The following is a 26298-nucleotide window of genomic DNA, read 5'->3' as shown; positions in this document are numbered from 1 at the left end:
AGCCCAGACAATGTGAGCCATTATGGGGCATTCAGCAATGTCTGGTGACACTACTTGGGGTTGGTTGTCACTACTTGGGGTACCTAGTAAGAGGTCAAGGATGCAGATAAGCACCCCACCTATATAGGATAGCCTCCTTGGGACATGAGTCATGAACCTCAAATGTCATTGTTGGAGGTGGAGGAACCCTGAGCAAGACCATCAGGGGTGAGATTCTCCACTACGATTTACAGAGCCTCACAGGCCGAGTGAAGTACAGTGAATGAGGATGGAAATCCAGATTGGCATATGGCATTTCTGTGTCAATTAAGTTATACTTCTGGTGGCCACATTTTTTTTGACAAGCTGAACAAATAGAATAAAGGAGATGAACTCGTTCAAAATACATTGTAGACATCCATGGAATTCCTCCAGTGAGGGGCTGGGAAGGTGGTTCAGTGGTAGAGTGCTTGCCTTGCATGCCTGAGGCCCTGGGTTCAATTCCCCAGCACCACATAAGCAAAAAGAAAACAGCTGGAAGTGGTGCTGTGGCTCAAGTGGTAGAGCGCTAGCCTTGAGCTGAAGAGCTGAGGGATAGTGCTCAGGCCCAGAGTTCAGGCCCCACAACCGGACCCAAAAAAAAGAAAAGAAAATTGGCATTAGAAACAGTTCTGGCTTTTTGCTGGTTTATTAGACATAAGTCTCGAGGATTTTCCTGCCCTTACTGGCTTTAAACAGCAATCTTCCAGATCTCAGCTTCCTGAGTAGTTAGGATTACAAGCATGAGGCACCAGTGCCTGAAAAAAACTTAAACATACTTTGTGTTTTGCTTCTTTTTATTTAATATATTGTTGAATTAAATAGTTATTTTTTCTCTCAGATCTGATGTCCTCAGAGATTGTTGTTATGTGAATATTGAATGTCATACAAACTCCACTTTTTTGGAGGGTGGGGGCAGTACAGGGATTTGAACTCAAGGCCTGGGTGCTGTCCTTGAGCTCTTTTGCTCAAGGCTAGCACTCTACCACTTTGAACCACCATTTCATGTCTGGGTTTTTGAGTGGTTAATTGCCTAGGCTGGCTTTGAACTGCAATCCTCAGATCTCAGCCTCCTGAGTGGCCCACCTGTCACTTAGCTTTTATGCTAAAGGCTGGCATTCTGCCCCTTGAGTCACAGCTCCACTTTCAGATTTCTGCTGGTTAACTGGAAATAAGAACTTCACAGACTTTCCTGCCCAGGTTGACTTCAGCTATTCAGCCTCTTGAGTAGCTGGGATGACAGGTGTGAGCCCACAGGGCCCGGCTCTACTTGTCTTGGTTAGTAGTTCTCTATTATTAAACATGTTTGTTTCCAACTTTGCACTGTAACAAAGTTGCTACAAATAAAGCTATGATTCATTCCATGTTTTCAGCTAAATTCACACCGTTTGCTGTCACCTCCCACAACCCCAGAACCAGAAGTGAAGGCAGCAGTAACCAATTAGATGCCAGAAGCAACCATCTCTCGCTTTCAAGCTTTCAATAATAGTTACAGCCTGGTAACTCACACCTGTAATCTAGCTACTCAGGGCTGAGGCCTGAGGATCTCATTCAAAGCCAGTCAGGAAAGGAAAGTCTGTGAGATTCTTATCTCCAATGAACCAGCAAAAAAACTGAAGTGGAGATATGGCTCAAGTGGTAGAATGCCAGTTTTGCAAGAAAAAGACAAGTGAAAATATGAGGTCCTGAGTTCAAGCCCTAGTACCAGCAAAAGAAATAAAATTAGCAATAATTCCTGTGTCCTATGTTACTTGCCTGTAATCCCAGCACTTGGAGGGTAAGGAAGCAAGACTGAAAGTCAAGGATAATATGTGCTATGCAGCAAAATCCTGTCTCAAAAGTAATTGTGGAGACGGGCACCAGTGGCTCACACCTATAATCCTAGCTACTCAGGAGGCTGAGATCTGAGGATCTCAGTTCAAAGCCAGCCTGGGCAGGAAAGTCCGTAAGACTCTTATCTCCAATAAACCACTAGAAAACCGGAAGTGGGGCTGTGGCTCAAGCTGTAGAGCACTCGCCTTGAGCTGAAGAGCACAGGGACAGCGCCCAAAACCAGAGTTCAAGCCCCATGGCCGACCCCCTCCCCCAAAAAAAGTAATCATAAGGGCTGGGAACATAGCTTAATGGTAGAGTGCAATAACCATTAAATTTCTTTATAATAATAAAAATAAACTCAAATGAACACAATAGCTATCCTATTTAATGCCATTATTTCTGTCATTCAGTTTAATTGGGATTTAAAGATCATTGAAGAAATTCCTAGACAATTTCTTCTGTAATTAGATGCAGATCACACACAACATGGGAGGCGATACATGTAACCTTCCTTTTATCTGTGAACCAAATTAAACAAATCAGTCGTCATTGGTGAAGGAAGTAAGTTGAATTAAAGAAAGGAATTGCACACTAATCTTATGTAGAATATAATCAAGAATATTTTAGAAAACAGTACCCACCTTATTCATGTAAACAGATGTGCTCACGCACACACAGTTCTGAGGCTTGAACTCAGGGCTGGGCACTGTTCTTGAGCTTCTTTTGCTTAAGCCTAGTGCTCTACCACTTGAGCCACAGCTCTACTTCTGGCTTTTTCCTTGCTTAATTGGAGATAAGAGCCTCTTGGACTTTCCTGCCAGGGCTGGCTTCAGGCCACAGTTCTCATATATCAGCCCCTTGAGCAGCTAGGATTACAGGTGGAACCACGGATGCCAAGCCCATGTACATATTTTAAAGACCCATTTATAAATCTCCTTTTAAGGCAAGGCCATTACCCCAATTCACTTATGAACAGTTTCTGGAAGTTATCTGAGTACTTTGTGTAAGCAAGATTCCAACCTTTTCTTAGCATATTAAGCATATTTTACAATCAAACACTAGCTTTACTCTGGTTAGTCTTGCAGAAGAGATTCCTTCCAAAACAGCTTCCCCAGAGGAGTGAGGGGGTCCAGGAGTTCTCCCTGGGGACCCTGGCTGGACATACTGGTCTCCCATAGCACTGAGGCAGGAGGTCTGGAGGGAGCACTGGCCTCTCTCCACCCCCTGACACAGGTGTGAGGGCTTCTTGGTGGTGCCAAAGCCTTGATGAGAGAAATGGTGGCCACTTCTACAAGGCCAGTGATTACTCTCGATTCTGTAAATTCATATCTCAGCCATCTCTATCAGAATCCACCAACGTTAGTGTGAAACAAGGGGGATTTTTTAACATTTTTTTTTATTGTGAAAATACCGTATAAAGGGGTTACAATTATATGGGCAAGATAATGAGTACATTTCTTATCAAGCATTGTAGCCTCCTCCTTTGTTTCCCCTTCCCATCCCTTCCCATCTCCGACCCCCCCACCCCTCTAGCCACCCCACTTCACTTCTCCCCCCCCATCAAAGTTGTAAAGTTTGTTTTTCAACATAACGACTTGTACATCTCATTGTTGCAATGGGTCCACCAGTATCCCTATTTAAACCATTTGTTTTTTTTCTTCCCCTCCACAAACTATGCCAACATCAAATACAGTGAAAGCAGGGGTTATAGCGTAGGGGAGGGACATACGAAGCAACAAAGATATCATCTTATAAATATGTTAGAAACCATCGCAAGAAAGAAAAAACATTTGAATCCTTATCTTGGGGCTCATTTCACCTAACATCAACTTATCTGACCTTTTCTGCTTGTCTCAGACATATAGTAGTTATTGCAAATAAGGGAAACCATGGGACCATGTTTCTTTGGGCCTGGCTTACTTCACTTAATATAATTTTTTCCAAGTCTTTCCATTTCCTAACAAATGGGGCAATGTCATTCTTTCTAATGGAGGCATAGAATTCCATTGTACATATATACCACATTTTCTTGATCCATTCGTCTACTGAGGGGCATCTGGATTGGTTCCATATCTTAGCTATGGTGAATAATGCTGCAAGTATGGTCTTGTTTGTGATCATTTGGGTAAATGCCCAAAAGTGGGATTGCTGGGTCATAGGGGAGCTCTATGTGGAGTCTTTTGAGGAACCTCCAGACTGCTTTCCAAAGTGGTTGAACAAGTCTATACTCCCACAAACAATGCAGTAAGGTTCCCTTCTGTCCACATCCCCTCCAGCATCTGTTGTTATTAGAGTTCTTGATTATAGCCATTCTAACTGGGCTGAGGTGGTATCTCAATGTTGTTTTGATTTGCATTTCTTTTATGGCTAGAGAGGTTGAGCATTTCTTCATGTGTCTATTGGTCATCCTTCTTTCCTCTTCAGAAAAGTTTCTCTTTAAGTCTGTGAAACAAGGTTTTTCAGTCATTCATGAAAGGAGAAAACTGCTCAAAGCATTGAACCTCGAAACCCTTTCCTGGATGGATTCCCTCAGCAGCTTGAGCAATTTCATGCTAGGCAATGATCAAAGCCTCATCTTACCCCTGCACCTGCTCCTCACCCACATGACCTACTCATACATGTGTCTCTTTTAAAAATAAAAACTATCAATTTATATTTTGAAAATAACAGTACACAGGAAGTAAGACACAATCAAGAAATATTGGAAGGCCAGACATCAGTGGCTCACACCTATAATCCTAGCTACTCAGAAAGTTCAGATCTGAGGATCACGGTACAAAACCAGCCAGGGAAGACAAATTCAAGAGACTCGTATCTCCAATTAACCAGCAAAAAGCCAGAAGTAGAGCTCAAGTGGTAGAACATCAGCCTTACGTGGAAAAAGCCAAGCAAGAGCACTGGGCCTTGAATTCAAGCCTAAGTACTGACAGACAGAGAGACAGACAGACAGACAGATAGACACACACACACACACACACACACACACAGAGAGAGTTATTGAATACTTCCAGTGATTACACAGAATGGTTTATGCACCTTGTTCTAACAACTCTGTTCTAGCAAGTTTCCCCCTAAGAATTTTTGTTGTTGTTGTTGGTTACATAGCTTGAACTCTGGGCCTGCGCACTGTCCCTGACCTCTTCAGCTCAAGGCAAGTGCTCTACTACTTGAGCCACAGCACCATTTCCAGTTTTCTGGTGATGAATTGGCAATGAGTTTCATGGACTTTCCTGCCTGGGCTGGCTTTGAACTACAATCCTCAGATCTTAGCTTCCTGAATAGCTAGGATTTTAGGCATGAGCCACCTGCACCTAGCTAAGAAATCTTTTTTTTTTTTTAATTTAATTTTATTGTCAAGGTGATGTGGTTACAGCTACATACTCCTAAGAAACAAAGTATAAAGAACTATGTGAACCTCCTTTCTGTAAAAATAAAAATAAATTTTAAAACGTAAGAGCCTCTAGCCAGGAGCCTATGGCTCATGCCTATAATCCTAGCTACTCAGAAGGCTGAAATTTGAGAATCATGGTTCAGAAAAGTCCTCAAGAGACTCTTATCTCCAATTAACCACTCAAAAACTGTTGTGGCTCCAGTGGTAGATCACTAGCCTTGAGCACAAAGAGGCTCAGAGACAATGCCCAGGCCCTGAGATCAAGCCCCACAACCAACAAGAAAAAAAAAAGCCTCAAGTGCTGAATTCTTAGAGGTCACTAGGCAACATTTGAGAACAAGAGGAGAAAAACAAAAGACAGGCTCAAAAGCATCATGTTTGGACTCTTATTTTTCAGAATGAAAGTGCACTCATTTCTTCTGATTGCTAGAATTTTGCCATATATATTGTTGAAGAAATGGTTTTCAGTTGAATTTCCCACCAACAATATTCATTTCCCTACACCTTCACCAAACTGGATATTGAGGGTTTTTTTTCTCTTTATTAATAGTGTGTTGGTTGCAAATGCTGGTGGAGATGTGGGAAAAAGGAACCCTATTGCACTGCTGGTGGAAATGTTACTAGTACAGCCACTCTGGATAGAAGTCTGGAGGCTCCTCAAGAAACTAAACATAGACCTTCCCTACTACCCAGCCATACCACTCCTGGGCATCTACCCAGAACATCACAAACCAGGATCCATAAAGATACCTGCACATCCATGTTCATTGCTGCACTATTCGCAATAGCTAAACTATGAAAACAGCCAAGATGTCCTACAATTGATGAGTGGACCCCAAAAAATTTAGTACCTAGCCATTAGAAAGAATATTATATCATTTACAGGGAAATGGATGGACCTAGAACAAATCATGTTAAGTGAGGTAAGCCAAGCTCAGAGAGACAAACAATGCATGTTTTCTCTCCTATGTGGAAGCTAGATCTAAAATATATTAGGACATGATCAATTATACAGGTCTCTCAATTATACAAGCATTCATTCATACACAGTGAGACCAAACTAAGACTTGGCTTAGTTTTATTATTTTTTTGGTGGGGGGGGGGGTCCAGTCGTGGGGCCTGGGTGCTGTCCCTCAGCTCTTCAGCTCAAACCTAGCACTCTACCACTTGAACCACAGCGCCACTTCCAGCTTTTTTATTCTTTTTGCTTATGTGGTGCTGAGGAATCGAACCCAGGGCCCTATGCATGCAAGGCAAGCGCTCTACCACTGAGCCACCTTCCCAGCCCAGTTTTATTGTTTTTATAGTCAAATATTTAAATCTTTTGCTTTACTGCTTTTTTTAAAATCCCACTAGTTTTGTCTATACGTCTATCTATCCATCCTTCTATTGCTGCATATGTATATGAATATCTTTATCTTTTTTTTGTCGGTCGTGGGGCTTGAACTCTGGGCCTGGGTGCTAACCCTGAGCTGTTCAGCTCAAGGCAAACACTACTTGAGCCACAGTGCCACTGTATATGAATATCTTGTCTTTTCACACTTAAATTTCTGATCTACCACACAAATGTTGGTGTGATATAGAAATTTAGTTTCTACTTTTTCCTCAGTCATTTAAACACCATTGATTAAATAATTCATAGTTTTAGTACAGATTTGGAATGTCTCCACTAATGCACACTAAATTCTTCTATGTTGGTCTGTATTTTTAAGACTTTCTACTCTTTTTTCCCCTTGATCTGCTCAGTTTAGTGGTTCATTTGTGTGGTTTCCATATTCATTTGGATATGTGGGAAAGCGACACTTCGAGGTTGTACTTCCAGGATTTCCTGGCTGGTTACGTGGATTTACTGCTACAGCTGCAGTTAGGAGCTTGAAGGAGAGTATTGAAAATATGTAAGTATTTTTTCAAAGTGCACAAACTTGTAAAAGTCCTAAAGCAAATACTTTTATAGGAAGCATTCATCACCCTTCTTTAGATGGAGTGAGAGTGGTCACTGTTTTGAAAGAATGTTGGGGGGGGGGGTGTCAGGAATTTTCCAGTCCACAAGATGCATATTTACCTGGCTCATTAAGGCCACTCAAGCATTAAGAATGAAAAGCCAGACTCCAGTGGCTCATGCCTATACTCCTACCCAGGAGGATCAGATCTGAGGATTGTGATTCAAAGCCAGTCTGGGTAGGAAAGACAGTAAGATTCTTATTTCCAACCAAGCACTAAAAAGCCGGAAGTGGAACTAGAAGTGGCTCATGTGGCAGAGTACCAGCCTTCAGTGAGAAAGCTAAAAGACAAACATCCAGACCCTCAGTTCAAGCCCCAGTATTAGTACTTAAAACAAAACAAAAAAAGATTTAAGAATGATGAACATGAGTGTATAGAATGAATTCTCTTTCCAATGTTTTTTTGTTAAAGTTAAAATTATCGTGTAAATGAAAGAATGTCACTTAATAGTTTCCCGTTTGCAGCACTTGATGGACTTGTTATAAAGACCAGGCGTTTGAGCCTTTTGATCATTTTTGTTTCTGCTGCATTTTTCTGTGTCTTAAATCATGCTCCTCCTCTGCCAACCCCCTTTCTAATAGCAGCCCCTCTTTACGCCACATGGGATCTCCAGACCAATCCCTGCTCTCCACACTAGAGCCCCCACAGTTCCTGTAGCTTGTTAGTCATGAAGTATTGAAATTGCCATTGCTTCTACTCTATCCCCTGTCACAGAATAGAAATAATATAATATTAACACCAGTTTCTATATTAGCACCCAGTCTCTAACTGGGCCTAACACATGAGTCTCAAGAAAACAATACTGGTGTTATAGGCTCACACCTATAATCCTAGCTACTTAGGAGGCTGGGATCTGAGGATCAAGGTTCCAAGACAGCCTGGGAAGGAAAGTCCATGAGACTTTTATCTTCAATTAACCACCTAAATTCTGGACGTGGAGCTGTGGCTCAAATAGTAGAATGTTAGCCTTGAACAAAAAAAAAAGCTCAGCCGGGCGATGGTGGCTCACGCCTATAATCCTAGCTACTCAGGAGGCTGAGATCTGAGGATCATGGTTCAAAGCTAGCCTGGGCAAGAAAGTCTGTGAGACTCTTATCTCCAATAAACCACCAGAAAATCGGAAGTGGCGCTGTGGCTCAAGCGGTAGAGTGCTCGCCTTGAGTTGAAGAGTACAAGGACAGCACCCAAGCCCAGAGTTCAAGCCCTACGACTGACCAAAGAAAAAAAAAAGTTCAGGGATAGTACCCAGGACCTGACTTCAAAACCCCAGGACTAATACAAAACACACACACATGCACACACACACACACACACACACACACACACACACACACACACACACACACACTACTGAATGAGAGAGCACCTACTAAACATTCACTCAGTACTTGAGTTTGGCAGCAGATTGCTTTGACATTGTACTTGAACTCTGACCCCTGACTCACAGACTCCAGGATTGCTTCTCCTCCACAAACACTGTATTCTCCAGTCCCACCTTGCAGCCCTTGTCTCCTTGTTCCGGCTGATAACCTTGTCCAGACAGTGCTGGAGCTGAGCCACACACCACCAGTCTACATAAGACCGCATTGCTGCACAGTAGGCTGTCGATGCCAGCTGTCCACTTGGACCAGTCTTCACCATTGAATTCCACTGGGACCTGGGTGTGCTCGGTCATGATCTCAGTTCAGCTCCAGACCAGCTGTCTTTCCAGTTCCGAGGCCTAAGCCTTGCCTGACTGAATTTCAAGACATGTTCTTCGAGATGAGCAGATGGAGATCCACTCCATAGCCCAAATCCTTCTCCCCTGTCACATAGTAACAGCAATGGCATGGTAGAAACCCCGCTCCTGTGAAAGCGTTTGGAAACAGAACTTGAACTAACAAGCTGGGCACCAGGTGGCTCATTCCTGTAACCCTAGCTACTCAGGAGGCTGAGATCTGAGGATCAAGGTTGGAAGCAAGTCTACAAGACTTTAATCGCCACTGAATCAGCAAAACATTGGAAGTGGAGATCTGGCTCAAGCAGGAGAGAATCAGCCTTAAACAAAAGTACAATACCAGCACATACACACACACACACACACACACTCTCTCTCTCTCTAATAATTTGAAATAACAATATAATCCATGTACAAATCACACTATAGAATTCTAGTCTTTCGTCCATATGATGTGGCAAGCAAGAGCTCTGTTTTTTCTCTCATCTCTCTGGTCTTTCAGAAGAACAAAATTCATACTTTCTGAGAAACTACGAGTCACTGTCTTCTGCCCCTCCCCCAGTCCTCCTCCCCCCACCCCCCCACTCGGCTTGAGCTCATCCTTTCACATGCTTCTTTTTGGTGAGAGTCCATCCCACTACATCACCAGGAACACATGTGTCCCCATGGGACTTTATTGCCTGGAAGATATGGATGATGATGTCAATAAAGGCATCCTTCAAATCTGGAGCAAGTGATGGGAGAAAGAAAGCTGGGTTGAAATAAGGCAAGAAGCAAGCCACTTCACCAGACATTTCCTCGTGGAGCCATGCAAAGAGAATGGACCCTGGCCAGGAAGTTTAGTAGTATTCATCAGCTGGAACTGTCAGCAGAAGCAGTAATGAAATGACAGCTGTTGCTTTGCTACTTGTAGGGAGAGTCAAGCCATCCTGCCTCCAAAATAGATTTCTGAGGATGAGAGCATTTCCAGCTAATGAACTCCAATAAGAGCCTGGCTGTGGTTTTTGTTTCAGACTTTTTTTTCTCCAAGAATTTAGTGCAAAGATAATTGGTAAATAGATGCCAATCTGGTATGTCAATAGTTGTATCGGTACTACTGTTCTGTAGAATGTTCTAGCTTTTTCATGGAAATACATCTATACTGTGTGAATCAGAGCGAGAGCTCAGGTCTTAATATGGCATTGGTCACTGAAACTAATGAACATTTAGATATTGACTGATGTAATGCAGAAGTAATAATATCGCCATGAAGGGAAAACAGAAAACTAAGAAGCAGGAGAAAGATTCGCTCATGGTCCCTGAGTATTATTGCCATGTTTATCAAAAAAAAAAAGTAGGCTTAGTTCTTCAATAAAAACTGATCAGAGGGGCTGGGAAGGTGGCTCAGCGGTAGAGTGCTTGCCTTGCATGCCTGAGGCCCTGGGTTCAATTCCTCAGTACCATATAAGCAGAAGAAAAAAAAAAAAAGCTGGAAGTGGCTCTGTGTCTCAAGTGGTAGAATGCTAGCCTTGAGCTGAAGAGCTGAGGGACAGCGCCCAGGCCCAGAGTTCAGGCCCCACAACCAGACCCTAAATAAATAAATAAAATAAATAAATAAAAATAAATAAAATAAAAATTTAAAAATTTTTAAAAAAACTGATCAGAGAAGTGGAATTGTGCCTCAAGTAGTAGAGTGCTAGCACTGAGCACAAAAGCTCAGGGACAGTCTCCACGACCTGAGTTCAAGCCTCAGGACCAGCACCAAAAAAATGAAATAAATAAATAAATAATCAGTAGCCAGGTACTGGTGGCTTATACTTGGAATCCTATCTGCTTACTGTGAGATCTGAGGATTGAGCTTTGAAATCAGTCTAAAATCCAAAAGACTCTTAACTTCAATTATCCACTAAAAAGCAAAAAAACAGCTGGGCACTGGTGGCTCATGCCTGTAATCCTAGCTACTCAGGAGGCTGAGATCTGAGAATCGCAGTTCAAAACCAACTCTGGAAGGAAAGTCTGTAAGACTCTTTTCTCTAATTAACCACCAGAAAACCAGAAGTGGTACTGTGGCTCAAGCATAGACTACTAGCCTTGAGCTGAAGAGCTCAGGGACAGAGCCCAGGCCCAGAGTTCAAGACCCACAACTGACCAAAAGCAAAACAAAACAAAAACAAAAACAAATATTTTCTCTGATATGTGAAAAATCTGTTCTGTAGAATTTCAAGCACACAGAGCCTATTCAAAAATTAATTCCATAAATACTACCTAAAAACATAGATTATATAATTTCTGCCAGGGGCCAGTGACTCATGCCTACAATCCTAGCTACTTAGGAGGCTGAGATCTGAGGATTACGGTTTGAAACCAGCCCAACAAGAAAATCTATGAGACTCTTATCTCCAATTAACCAGGAAAAAAGCCATGTGACTCTGTATATCATCTTTATAACAACAATTAAAAAATTAAAATCACAAAAAAGACATGTGAACACAACACCAGAGTGCCAGACTTGAGGGAATAAGCTAAGAAATAGCACCCAGGCCTTGAGTTCATACCCCAGTATCGACACAAAAAGATAAAAAGTTTTCAGGTACCTCAATTTCATTAGACAGACCAGTTTGTTTTCACTGCACCTGCTACCACAGAAGGGAACTGATTAATCCCTTCCTGGTGTTGCTCACTTGGTGAGAGGGGCCAGGGGGTGCTATGAAAGAGCAGACAGAATCACAGGAAAAATGGAAGAAGGAGAAACCAGCCAGACTCACAGGGGAAGGTCAAGGGTCTAAATGAGAGAGTTGAGTCTGTGGTTGGACTGTCTATAGCAAAGTAAAGAGAACATTATCCCAAAGGAGTGCATGAAGTCTTATATTGCCCTCTCCAAAACAGCCAGAACAGAAGCAGCATAGTTCTTGGGAGGAAGGACGCAAGGAGCATAGGTTCTCTCCACTGGTTCACTAGATGCAAATGCAGGAGAGACAGGACCCCAGTCCTGGCAAAGCCAGCTGCCACAGCCCCCCTGACTCCCAGTGTTCAAACAGGGGAGCAGCTGCACTCAACACCTCCAAGTCTCCGAGTGAGCTCCAGAATAGCAAAGTGATTCAGAGATTAGGAGCACAGGCTGCGGAGCCCAGCTGCCTGGACTCTGCCCAGCTCTGCCACCTGCTTGCTGGGAAGGGACAGAAGATAGGCCCCTCTGCCTCCCTTATCACTAAAACAGAGTGGGGATGGGGGGAGATCTGCTGCGTGGGGATGTCAGTCCTTCCTGTACGACAGGTACCATCATGCTGTTTCTAATTGGGGTAGAAAGAGTGAGAGACTAAGATTCAGAGACTTCAGTTGGAGTCCTTGTTCCACGTCTGCCTCTTCCCAAGTGACTCGGGAGCAGAACTGCTGCATGCAGAAGGCATCCACGGATACTGAAAGGCAGGCAAGCAATGATCTGGGGGCTCCGCTCACTGGACACCAGAAATCCAGACACTGGAAGACGTGGAAAGAACCCATCTCCGAGTTCCAGACCCAACACCACCTGCACAGGACTCTGCAAGTTCTTCCCAGTGACTTGGGCAGGCACTAGATGGAGCCCTGGATGGAAATGATAACCACACAAAAGCTTCCAATGCAAGTCAACAGTGGGGACTCCTCTCCTTGAATAGGAACTTATGGGGGGAAAGCCCAGATAACTGTGGATTTTCAATCTCCCCGGAAAATGTGGGTCCAAAGAAGGGTGTGGAGAACCAAACTCAGTGGTCCCATGGCTCCTCTCAGATGATGTCAGGTCCCCAAATGAGTCTACACACTTCCACTCTCTTCAGCTTCCTTCTAGGTAAGGAAGCCAGGTCTAAAACTATGGACCCATTGAGAGCGTGGAATTCATGGCTGCCACCTGCTTACCGTCAGACCCAGCGCAGAAGTGCCAAGAAAGCTAGGAAATCTTACCAAAGTCTCAGAGAACACTGAATGAATGTGATCAATTGTTAATGGCTTCCCTCTAAAAGGCATTAGCGGAAGACTAATGTGAAAATTCTCTCTCCATGTTGTTGCCAAGAAAAAATGTAGAATAATTGAAGGAGAAAACAAACAAACAATACTTCCAGAAGCCAACCAATCAAGACCTTGCGCTCCAACAGATAGAACACTAATGGTTTTCTTTCCTCTTTTCACACCATTAGGTCTTTTTCCAAAGAAAAAGAAAAGAGAGAAGTGTGAGTTTATTACAAGAAAGAAGAAAGATCACATGAATGCAAAAGAAGACCTTGATGAAATTTAATACATCTCTGTCATAAATTGTTTCCCCTGGTCTGAATTACACAGCTCAACACTGCACATTTGCTTCAGAAGATTGTTAGCCTATTCATGGAGCAGGAGTACAAGTCCTGTGCATTGACTAATAATAAATGTGGATGTGTATGCACTGGGAGAGGATTTAGGGTATGCCTGTATGGTGGTGACAAGATACTCTTTAGGGGTTCTGAGTTTCAAATTTAGGGCTTTCTCCTTGCTAGGCAAGTACCCTACCACTTTAGCTATGCACTCCTAGTCTTTTTGTGCTTTAATTATTAGTTTTGAATAGGGTCTTGTACGTTTTACCCAGAGCTAATCTCATACCACAATCCTCCTATCTATACCTACTGAGTAATTGGAACTACAGGCCTGATTGACAATTTTAAACTTGTAGAATTTCTCAGAGTCTAGAAATTCATCCTGCTATCTGTGCTCATTCCACATGGAACATGCACTTTCTTAGCATTATTTCTGGCCACTGGCATAAGAAAAGCCAAACTGGTAAAATTTCACTAGAGCTATTTGGCTTCTCCCTCAGATAATCTGGAAGTTAAACACCAGACATTTAAATAGAATTTAAAAAAAAATACTGTTCCAAGATGGGTGCTTGTGGCTCACACCTGTAATCCTAGCTACTCAGGAGGCTGAGATCTGAGGATCACAGTTCAAAGCCAGCCCAGGGCAGGAAAGTCCATGAGACTCTTATCTCCAACCACCAGAAAACCAGACGTGGTGCTGTGGCTCAAGTGGTAGAGTGCTAGGCCTTGAGCTGAAGAGCTGAGGGACAGAGCCCAGACCCAGAGTTCAGGACCAGGACTGACCAAAAAAACAAAACAAAACAAAAAACCAGTATTAGTAGGAAAGATAGAAAGAAAGAGGGGGAGGGAGAAGGAAGGAAGGAAGGAAGGAAGAAAGAAAGGAAGGAAGGAAGGAGGGAGGGAGGGAGGGAGGGAGGGAAGGAAGGAGGGAGGGAGGGAGGGAAATCTGAGTTTTTCGCACAGTGACAAGACAATTGCCTACCGTGTAAGAGGTCCTCTCAAGCCCCAGCACCTAGCACCAAGTACCAAGATAGATAGATAGATAGATAGATAGATAGATATGATATGATAGATAGATATGATATGATATGTAGACAGACAGAGAGGCAGATAGAGACAGGCAGACAGGCAGGCAGGCAGGGCATCTCCTGGAGTCCTGCAGTTACTATGAGAAACAGCATCATCCACATCAAGTGCTTAGCACCATACCTGGCACACAGTCATATTCAGTGTATAGTGTATCATCCATTATGCTCTCCCGGCTTGGGGGGGGGGGGGGGTGCCACATGGAGAGCATGAACCAGAAAGGCCAGGCAGCCCAGGCATAGGAAAGGAAAAACCCGACCCTCTTCCCCTGTGACTGGCTTCCTCAGTGAGCACTCTCCCTCATGGTGGACAGGAAGAGCTTAAGTCTGCAAAAATCTTTCCAATCAACAAGACAAGGTGCAGTAACTCCATTGCCTTGGTAACATCAGCAATCTACTCTTTTCAAACGTATAAACTCTGGTCTCACATCTTTAGAATGTTTTCATTGGAGGTTGGTTGTTCTTTTTTCTGTGCTGGGACTGGGGCTTGAACTAAAGGCCAAGGTGCTGCCCTGAGCTTTTGCACTCAAAGGTGGTGCTCTACCACAGGAGCCATAACGCCTCTTCCAGCCTTTTAGGGGGTTCATTGGAACAAATTAATGAGCGTCTCGGGGACTCTCCTGCTCAAGTTGGCTTTGAATTGCTATCCTCAGAACTCAGCCTCCTGATTAGACAGGATTACAGGTGTGAGCCACAGGGGCCAATCTTCCTAGACAATTATTTGATAAGGAATGCATTTGGTTACCTCTGCTGTGTTCATTTCAGGACTTTCTTACACCTCTCCTTCACAAAGACAAGGTGCAGGTTATTTATTTATTTAAAGTAATTTGGAAGGCCTAACGCCAGTGGCTCACACCTGTAATCCTGGCTACTGAGGAGGTTGAGACCTAGAGGATTGAGGTTCAAAACCAGCCTAGGCAGCAAAGTCTTGGAGTTCAGCAAAATGCCAGACTGAAGGCATGTTTCAAGTGGTAGAGTGCCAGCCATGAGCTAGAAAGCTGAGCAAGTGTGAGTGAGGCTCTAAATTAAAGATATGGTACTGTCATCTACACACACACATCTATTTAGTTAGATGATTACCAAGCAAAGAGAAAGACTATTTTCAAATGCAGACATGTAAAGTTTTTCACTAGTTGAAATAACAATTGTCATTTTCATGTTTTTTGTGTAAGTAGGTAGGTAACTGCATTTAAGCAAAAAACGCAAACTTCTTAAACCTTAGGGGCTCAATGAAAGTCAGATCACTCAAGGTAAGTTCAGCATTAACTTTAAAAATTCTTTTCAGTGTGTCTTCCCCAGGCCTCAGAAACACATAAATCATCCAATATTATTCACATTGACACCATTACCCAAAAAAGGAAAAGCAACACAAACCTTCTTTTGATTTCTCAGTGCTGCTGTGGCTGAGAAGAAGCACTCAGGGAGAGAGACACCCAGTGCTGCTTAGCAGGGCTTGTTCCTCTGCTTCTCCACCCAGAGTGTCTCAGGTTCTGCAATCAGGGAGCTACCAGCCCACTAAATCTGTTTGATTCATGTTTGGCTTTCCTTCTAAGTTTGGCCACAACAGGCTGCCTGGACTTAGAAACTGAGCTCTCCGGCTATGACCATGAAGATCTAAGAGCTGTATTCTGCCTGCAGCTTTTTCCCTTCTCAAATTAGCTACTGAGGAACATGGACCATTTAAGGAAAAACCAGAAGGGAACACAGTAGATTTTCCTGAGGTTCTTATAGTTTTCCACTAGAGCCTTAATAATATATTCTCAAAGAACTAGTTCCTTTCTTCCTTCTCTCTTCTTTTTTCTTCTTTCATTCTTTCTTTTTCTTCTGCTTTTCTGTATTCCCTTCCTTCCTCCCTCCTTCTCTCCCTTCTTTGCTTCCTTCCTACCCCTTCTCCTTCTCTTCCTTCTTTCCTTTATCCTTCCTACTTTCTTTTTTCCTTCCCTTCCCTTTCTTTCCCTTTCCTTTTCTCTCTCTTTTTTTCTTCCCTCCTTCCTTTCCACAATATTTTCACTGGAGAATGTTAATTCCAGAACTCAATTTGCCTTGTCTTTTAAAGACTTTCTTTCAATTGGGTAAACTAAAAATAAAATTGACAGGCCTTGTCCATAATTATCATACATAAGATTTATTGCTACTAAAGCTGTTAAGAAATGGCCTTACTTATTCTGGATGATTTATACACTTTTGTTAAATTAAGCATACAGAATATTATGCATCCAAGCACAGAAACAGAGATCTTTATGATATAACACACTTTTTTCTTTCTAAAATATATTTGTCATTTTTAAGAATTGATAGAATTAACAATAGTGAATGGAAGCTGGGTGCTGGTGGCTCACACCTGTAATCCTAGCTACTCAGGAGGCTGAGATCTGAGGATCACAGTTCAAAGCCAGCCCAGGCAGGAAAGTCCGTGAGACTCTTATTTTTTTATGATCCGGTCGTGAGGCCTGAACTCTGGGCCTGGGCGCTGTCCCTCAGCTCTTCAGCTCAAGGCTAGCACTCTACCACTTGAGCTACAGTACTACTTCCAGGTTGTTTTTTTTTTCTGCTTATGTGGTGCTGAGGAATCAAACCCAGGGCGTCATGCATACAAGGCAAGCACTCTACCACTGACCTACCTTCCCAGCCCTCCATGAGACTCTTATCTCCAATTAACCATCAGAAAACTGGAAGTGGTGCTGTGGCTCAAGTGGTAGAGCACTAGCCTTAAGCTGAAGAGCTGAGGGACAGCTCCCAGGCCCAGAGTTCAAGCCTGACGACAACAAAAAAAATAATGAATGGAAAGAATTCATTTTTAGCTAGGCACTAGTGGCTCACACCTGTAATCCTAACTACTCAGGAGGCTGAGATCTGGGGATCAGGATTCAAAGCCAACCCAGACAGGAAAGCTTCCGTGAGATTCTCATCTCCAATTAACCACCAGAAAACAGAAAGTGATGCTGTGGCTCAAAATGGTAGAGCCCTGACCAAAGTGATGCTGTGGCTCAAAATGGTAGAGCACTGACCTTGAGCAAGTGCCCAGGCCCTGAGGTCAAGCCCCATAATCAAAAATAATAATAACAAAAGAATTTTTTTTTTTTGTTTGGTCAGGTTGAAGTTAGTATGACATGACTGTTTGGGGTCTTTTTAAACTTTTCTTGTTTTGTTTTTGTTTGCTTGAAGTTGGCCTGGGTGCTGTTCCTGAGCTTTTGTGCTCAAGGCTGGTGCTCTACCACTTGAGTCAGAGATACATTTTTGGCTTTTTTGTGGTTAATTGGAGACAAGAGTCTCTTGGACTTTTCTGACCAAACAGGCTTTGAACCTCAATCCTCAAATCTCAGCCTCCTGAATAGCTAAGATTATAGGCGTGAGCTATCAGCACCCAGCTGGGTCTTTTCATTTTCATCTGTTAGTAGGTCAGTAAAACAAAACAAATCATTTAAGGGAAGAAATAGAAAGATGGTAAATTTAACACAGTGTTCCGTCAGAAAAGTCTCCATTGTATTTGTGGGCAAGATGGGAGGAGGAGACTGGGGGAAAGTGAAGGAAGAGGTGACATTTCACAAAACATACTCACTGCCTGGCTTACAAAATTATAACCCCTCAGCACAACACCTTAATAATAAACAATTGAATTAAATATTTTTAATAAGCTACATATACTACATATAAACAAACACACTTTATCTCTGAGTGCAAATATAGAGAACATGGAACAATCTATATTGTGAGTGATGGCTTATCCACTTTAATAATGCTTCTTTCTAGAAGACAGCATTCACTGATAAGGAAGGGCATGAAGCAGAAATTCCAAGCTGAATTATTGGCTGCCATTCAAAATGTGTGTGCTTCGAATACTCAGCTGCAAAGACTGTGCCAATCAACATTCCAAATTTAAAAGTATATTATTCTGTCTATCCTATGATCTGTGATACAGAATTCACAAATTATTGATATCCAAGATTTTGTCTTTCTTTTAAATTATCTTTAAGTAATTGTACAAAGAAGTTGCCATTCAACAAAGCAGTTTATGAATACAGTGCATCTAGGTCAATATTCCCCCTTTGAGAATATGGGTTATATGAGATTTTTCTGTATATCAAACAGTAAAATAAATAATTGCACTAAAAATGTGGCAATAAAGCAATGACAGAATAATTTATTGAAAAATCTACCAGGGCTTGCATAGCATGCATGAAGCCCTGGGTTTGATTCTTCAGAAAAAAAAACAGGAAAAGCCACGAGTGGTGCTGTGGCTCAAGTAGTAGAGTAATATCCTTGAGAAAAAGAAGCTCAGGGGCAGTGCCCAGGCTGAGAGTTGAGGCCCCAGGACTGAAAAGAAAGGAAGGAAGGAAGAAAAAAAGGAGGGAAGGAAAGAAGGAGGGAAGGAAAGAAAAGAAAAGAAAAGAAGATAGATAGATCTACCAGAAAGCTACATATTTCTGTGTTTTTGTTTTCGCTTGTTTTTTGTGCAGGTGCTGGGGCCTGAACACAAAGCCTTATGATCTCACTTAGCTCAAGGCCAGTGCTTTACCTTTTGAACCACATCTCCCACTTGCAGCTCTTTGCTTGTTAATTGGAGATAAGAGTCTCAGGGACTTTTCTGCTCAGGCTGGCTTTGAATTGCAATCTTCAGATCTCAGTCTCTTGAGTAGCTAGGATGACAGGCATGCCCAGCTCTGACAATTATATATTTCATTAAATCATTTAATCTTTGAAACAACTCTATGAGGAAATGGCATTACTAGCGTCATATTACCAATGAGAAAACAGGCTTGGAGAGTAATTTGCCCAAGGCTGCAGTGAGCTGAGATCTGAAGCCAGGCTTTTCTCTGTTACCTGTGTTCCTGACTCCTCTTTCCATGAATGTAACCTTCTTGTTATAGCTTTGACTCTGATTCAAAGAAACAATATATGTTTATATTAGCTTATCTTTTGTTCTTTTGATATCTATATTAAAGAATAGTTACCTTATAAACAAAATCATTTCACAGACTTTTGGAGTTAGGGATGAACTGAGTTGGCCCTCTTCCACTGAACCATACCTCCAGCCCAGCTTTTTGCTGGTTTTTTTGAAAATGGAGTCTAGCTAGCTTTTCTGTCTGGGCTGCCTTTAAACTATAGTCCTCCAGATTTTAGCCTTCTGAGTAGCTAGGATTATAGGCAAAAACAACCAATGTCTGGCGACTTTGCAAGCTTATGTGTATGTTGCGGGAGGGGGGAGTCCTAAAAAAACGCAGGGTGTGGGTGCTGTCCCTGTGCGTTTGTGCTCAAGGATGGCACTCTACCACTTGAGCCACAGCGCCATTTCCAGCTTTTTGGTGATTAATTGGAGACAAGAGTCTCAAAGACTTTCCTGCCTGAGCTGGCTTTGAACCTCCATCCTTGTATCTCAGTCTCCTGAGAAGCTAGGATTACAGGCAACTCTGCAAACTTTTTGACATTATTAATTTTTTGTGTTTAAATAGCTCTCAACGTGACTTTAACCCCCTCCCCCAATAACTTTAAAGACACAAGGACGAATGAGTGATATTTTGTATCAAAGTCTATAATTTACTAAGTATAGGCTGCCTGTTTTCTAAAGAAACACTCACCTGCCCACAAGGAAAACCACAATTTGAGGGTACCAATGGCTCACACCTATAATCCTAGCTAGTCAGGAGGCTGAGATCTGGGGATTGTGGTTTGAAGCCAGACCAGGCAGAAAGTCCACAAGACTCTCATCTCCAATTAAGCACCAAAAAAATCCAGAAGTGGAGTTGTGGTTTAAGTGGTAGAGCACGAGCCTTGGCCAAAAAAAGCTCAGGGGCACTGGCCAGGCCCTGAGTTCAAACCCCAGCATCAGCACACACAAATAAAAAGAGAAGAAAGAAAAGAAAAAGAAAAACACAATCAGAATTCACAAGCCCTGGAGTTTCTCTTTTAAAGATTAAGTGAAAACTATAACTAAAGAAAAATTATTGTTTAAGAGATATGAGTTAAATATTTCATAAATCTGCTGGGAAAAAAATCTGTAACAATTCTTGATGAACAACCTCCTAAAAGAGTAATTTTAATCTCTTTAGATCATAGGGGATTTTTTTCTTTTGGTGGAGACAGAAAACCTTGCTCCCAAAGTATCATTCCTGCTTTGTCTCACACAGTAAATCTAACAGATTTCATGAGCAACTGAAAATAGTACTAAGAAACACCTCACTTTTAAAGGGGAAAAGGAACCCTAACTTATTTAAATGTTTCCATGTTAAACCCACAGATAAAAAGGGTTATGATTTAGATGAATTGTACCAAAAGTTATTACAAAAATCTGGAACTAAAAGATGAGAAAAATATATGGTTATAGCTGGGTTCCATTCATTGGCTTACACCTGTAATCCTAGCTATTTAGGGACAGTGCCCAGATCCCAAGTCCAAGGACAGGCATGCTGTCTGTCTCTGTCTCTGTCTCTCTGTCTCTGACTCCATCTCTGTCTCTCTGTTTGTCTCTATCTCTGACTCTCTCTCTCTCTCTGCATGTACAGTTCTAAGTTTAGAGGTCTACATGTATTCACAGGAGATAGAATTTCTCTCTCATTTTTGAGATACAAAATCATCTCCACAATTAGGCTTGTGAATATGTTTACATTGTCTGCAATTTTTCTGTTCATAATAAAGTAACAAAGACTTTGCCTGAGAATTTGAGCATTTTTTTTAGGTAAATAACCATCGCTTTCTTTTGTTTTCTGTGCAGGTATTGAGGCTTGAATTCAGGGCCTCCATTCTCATTTGCCTTTTTAGATCAAGACTGGCAGACTCTCATTTGAGCCACAGCTTTACTGCTGGCTTTTTGCTGGTTCTTTGGAGATAAGAGTCTCTCAAAGCTTTCTTGCCTGGGTCAGTTTCAAACGGTGATCCTCAGATCTCATCTTGCTGAGTAGCTAGGATTACAGGTGTGAGCCACAGTGCCTGATTTTTGTAGTTTTCTTAATTTTATTTTCATCCATACTTTATCATACATTCACCAACAGAAATCTAAAGCCACCAGTGTCGACAAAACAGACCCAAAGAACACAGCCCTGAGGTGCTGCAGAATCAAGTGGTGCTTAGGATCACACTGTACATACTTCATAAAACCATCCTGGACCTAAGGAGACAAAGCCAAGTCCAAAATGCCCCAACTCTAACAGAGAACCCCACTATGTAAACTGAGGAGTCACTTCCCGGAAGTATGGTCCAGAAAACCATCGTGATGGTGGAAGTCATCTACTCTTAAAGATTAGCCCAGGTGTTCACAGGAATAGAGAGCTAGGCGGGGCCAGCCAGGGGGCATAAGGCCAGCACAGGTGGCACAGTGAACTGTTCTCTGGGATGGCCTATCGTCTGAATACCTAACGCCAAGACTAGACCTTGTGTCTGAATCGTGGAAGTGAGAGTGGAAAAGTGAAGTCGTTGCCAGATGATGCAAGGCTTTCAAAATACCCAGCCCAGGTGGTTGGCAACAGCTTAGGGGTCCAAGAAGATATCTGAAAGGGAGACAGACCTGCAGGGCAAGGCAGTGGGCGAATTGGTCTCGTGATGCCAGGGCAAGATGACCTGACTCGCCCCAGGAGCAGTTGGGTTTCCATCCAGATGAAGGATACAGAGAATGGGCCATGGAATCTAACAACCCTTCTAGGGAACTAAAGTTCTCCCAATTGAGGGACTAGGAAAATAGATCATAAGAGGACTTGACTGTGGACGGTAGGAAAGCGTATGGTTTAATGGAAGTGAGCAATTCTTGATTCTCAAGGAAAAAAATTCATGACTAGGTGCTTACTAGCTCAAGCCTATAATCCTAGCTACTCAGGAGGCTGAGATCTAAAGATAGCAGTTCGAAGCTACCCCAGGCAAGAAAGTCCCTGAGATTCTTACCTCCAGTGAACCAGTCAAAAGCCAGAAATAGAGGTGTGGCTCAAGTGGTAGGGATCCAGTCTTGAACAAATAAGGCAAGCCCTCAGTTAAAGCCCCAGTACGGGCACCTCCCCCACCCCTTCCCAAAAAATAGAAGACACTTCACAATACTCAAAAATCCACTTCAGCAAACATCAGACTCTGCTCAGTTGTCTAAAACCTATCCTTCTGACTCTTAACAGAAATTACATGCCTAAAACTAGTGGTAGATTTTGGCTTCATACATGCATTTATAAGCCAACAATGTGACCCGTCCTAGGGTAAAAACAAGAAAAATGTAAAGCATTTAGTTCTGACTTTTGAACTCTTTTCAAGACACTAATAGTTCATCTCCAGAAAAGCAGCAGTTTCTTCTCCAGTCCCAGGGCGTCCAGTGTATACATTCATTTTAATTTGTATATACTCATTATGTATAATTATTCTCACTTTGTAAACTAATAAAATAATCACAATTACGAAATACAATACTTATCAAAATGGGTGAACTATTTCACGTTGCTGAATCTGTGCTATATACATGATTTTTTTAGTATGATTTTTTTTCACAATTACCAAAAAGGCTAGCACTTTTTTGCCTTCATTTTCTAGTGTTGCCAGAGATTGAACCTAGAACCTTTTGTACATGCCAGGCAAACACCCTACCACTGAGCTACAGCCTAAGCTGTATTCACATGGGTGTTCATGTATTCTTCCTTGTCAACAATTTGTTCAACATTGCTCATGGGTAAACTCTATACTTGAATTGTCAAAATTGGCTCGACTGATTTCTTTTAAAATCGTCTTCTGCTTCTACTTGGACATTATCCTGAGGTTAGAACATGCACCCTAAGTATCATAATCCCATAAAGAAATATTACCTTCTTATGCAAATTCAGGCCATCTACAGACCATGAAGTGAAATCACTAACCATGTCACTGATATTCAGTCATATAACCTGCCAGATGCAATATGAAATTCTCCACTCAAAGCCATTCTGATAACATTGTCTAGTAAACTCATGAAAGGACAACAATAAGCCAGTACAGGAAAAAAGGATTTCTTTTACACTAAGATATACACACTCACACACACACATACATACATACACATCTGTGCGACTTAGAAAGGTTTCTCTTTTTTATTTTTAACTCTAATCAATTCAGTTCAAGATTTGAAACAGCAGAACCTTCTGTATGTATTTGAAAGAAATTACTTTATTTTAAAAATATATACATGTGGTCCTGAATAGCTATAATCAACTAGGGCAGAAGTAGTAGCTCCACACCAGACATATTAGGAGCTGGCATTTGGGGTGAGAGTCCGCACGAGGTGTCCCGTGTAATGAGAGAATGAGGCGAAGGGAGAGATAAAGCAGCAAGCCAAAAAGCACAGCAGTACAAACATCCCAGGGACTTCCTCTCATGTAACCCACAAGCTGCTCCCCTAGTTTCAATAAATGAACGACTATTTTCCTCCTAGAGCCTAACATCCGGGCCGTTCCTAGCGGTCCTGATTGAGAAAGGAACTTTGCAATGGTCTCTTGTCCTATCTTGGTTACCTGGGGAAGAGCTACCAGCAGACAGAACTATTTTGACGATTATTAAGTCATCCCACAAGTCTATGGGAGCTCCAAAGAAACAGGCAGGATTCTGAGAAGCAGATGAAGTTCTTAATTTAAAATAGAAAAAAGAATTCACAATGATAATAACTCCGAAAGGTGTGATCAGCATCATTAACACACAGGACGGCTCAAAGGAAAGGGAAGGGGGTTGGGGAGAAAGTCCTTCTGGTGGACACAGCCCTCTCTGACAACAAGAGGCTGTTTCCTTTGGTCTTACCTGCTAGCAGTTGTCTGAACCAAGGCTACGTCCTGGGTGGAAGTGGTTGGTTTCTCCTTTGAAGAACTTGTCCCCGTGGCTCGTCCTACAGCCCCCAACAGAGAGGTTGAAGTCCTGGGACAGCTACCCAGCCCCACAAGAATAGAGAAGAGAGAGGGTTTCCCACTTGCTTTCCTAGGACTAGCCAACAACTGAGGTCATGCAGGAAAGAGGGCAAAAGGCAGCCACCTCTCCCTGAAGCCCTCAAGTCCTGATCCGCACAACTCTGAGCTGCTTCTCTATTCTCCTACCCAGACTTTTTGTTTGATAGGTTGTCTCCCCCCCTCCTCTGTCCCTTTACTGTTGCTAGGTGCTGTTGGGTGCCGAGCTGAGGTTTCTCCTCTGGGGTTGTCTTCCCAGCCGGGTCTGTGCAGTGACTTGGCTGGAGCTGAGCTCGCTGCTTGCTATATTTAAGCAGTGTGCTCAGCGAGTCACGCCTGTCAACAGCTGAGAAGTTTCTAGCCGGCTCTCCTCAGTCCCTCAGCAGCTGAGTTATCACTGACCACCCTGGAAAAGACTGTTGGAGGAACCGGCAGACCCTTTTAAGGACCTCTGGTCTCTCCCTGGAGGTAATTGCTGTTTGAAGCTCTTAGCTGGAGATGGTGATGGGGGAATTAGGTTTGAAAAATCTGAGAAGAAACAGAGCCGGCAGTTGTCTTGAGCAGAGAGCCATTTACCAAGGCAATATTCTTCTCAATTAGACGCTCCGCAGATAAGGCTTTGCAAGTGGTTTTAAAAAGGTTTTAAAAAAACAAAAAGAGAGAAAGTGTTGGACAACTGTTGGGGAAAGTTCCCAGTAAGAGATCGTTTCTGAGCAAGGCACTTCCTCGTTCATAAAAGACTTGACCAGCTGAGTATCTGAATGCTATTTATTAAAAAAAAAAAAAAGCCTAAAGACGTGTCTGTGATTTTAGGATTTGGAAAGAAATAAGATGGGGGGGGGGGGAGTGTTGTCACTCAGGTGGCACATTCGAAGTAACAGACTGGGAAGGAAAGCCGGTACTCTGCCTCTCAGAAGCCCCACCTACCCTGAACCCTTCACCTCCCAAACCAGAGAAGCCTCAGGCTCGCCCTCAGCTGAAACATGAAGACCGTCAGAGACACACAGAGAGAGATAGAGAGAGAATAATCTCTCTCTATATATATGAGATATATATATCACAGAGATATACAGAAATAATTATATATCCATATCTCCATCTAAATAAATAGAGATAGTTATGTATATTTAATATAGCTATTTATAATCTATCTATATATAGATCATCTATTTATAGGTGATCTATAGATACATATAGATATACATATATATCTAAACATTTAGAGATATAAATATGTATATATATGTGAATATGTATTTATATGTATATATGTATATCTTCAGTCTATATCACAAAACAGCACAAATCTGCCAAGATGATGACTCAGAAAATAGGGTGGAGGGGAGAATGATGGAAGGGGGTGACCTTGATCAAGTTGCATTGTACACATAATTGACACGTTGAATCGAATCTCCTTTGTACAACTACTTACAGATAATAAAATACTTTTTAAACAATAGATTATGTATTCATTTCTTGGGACTGTTTTACTAATGACTTGTGGGCAATTAATAGCAAAGGAGATTATATGAAGTCCTTTCCGTCACAGGTAAAGTAGGCAGACAAACAAAACATTATTGGTTAATAAACTAGAATATCATCCTTTAAAAAAATCTCATCAATAGCATTATAAATGTTGATACCCAATTTACCAAGTTAAAGATACTCTCTTTTTTTGGGGGGGGGGTCTGAACTCTGGGCCTGGGTGCTGTCCCTCAGCTCTTCAGCTCAAGGCTAGCGCTCTACCACTGAGCCACCTCCCCAGCCCCAAGATACTCTCTTTTTAAACCAAACCTGGTAGCACAGACCTGGGAAGCTGAGATCAGACTGAGTTACACAGCTACATAGCAAACCTGAATCAATCAGTCAATCAACTCTGTAATATTCTCTCTCTCTCTTTCTCTCCCCCCTCCCCCTCCCTCTCTCTCTCTCTCTCTCTCTCTTTCTCTGTCTCTGTCTCTGTCTCTCTCTGTCTCTTTATCCTTTCTTCTTTCCTTTTTGTTTTTCTGTGCCAAGGCTTCAGGACCTCTTGCTTCTCAATTTCATCATTCATGGCTTGTGCTCTACCACTTGATCCACCCTTCCAGTCCAGCATTTTTCAGGTTGG

General features: G+C 42.3%; 1 protein-coding gene across 1 annotated transcript in view; it reads right to left on the bottom strand.

The window, feature by feature from the left end:
* Filip1 (filamin A interacting protein 1) overlaps nt 1–24346 on the bottom strand; it is a 179523-nt gene extending 155177 nt beyond the window's left edge. Inside the window, exon 1 of the mRNA XM_042687132.1 lies at nt 24052–24346. The gene's annotated coding sequence lies outside the window, so the exon portion shown is untranslated. The remainder of the gene's footprint in view (nt 1–24051) is intronic.
* Nucleotides 24347–26298: the final 1952 nt, after the last annotated feature.

This window comes from Dipodomys spectabilis, unplaced genomic scaffold (genome assembly GCF_019054845.1).
Source record: "Dipodomys spectabilis isolate Male_0828 unplaced genomic scaffold, ASM1905484v1 ptg000102l, whole genome shotgun sequence".
Taxonomy (NCBI): domain Eukaryota; kingdom Metazoa; phylum Chordata; class Mammalia; order Rodentia; family Heteromyidae; genus Dipodomys; species Dipodomys spectabilis.
The sequence above is the reverse complement of the archived record's forward strand: the minus strand, read 5'-3'. Positions and strand labels throughout refer to the sequence as shown.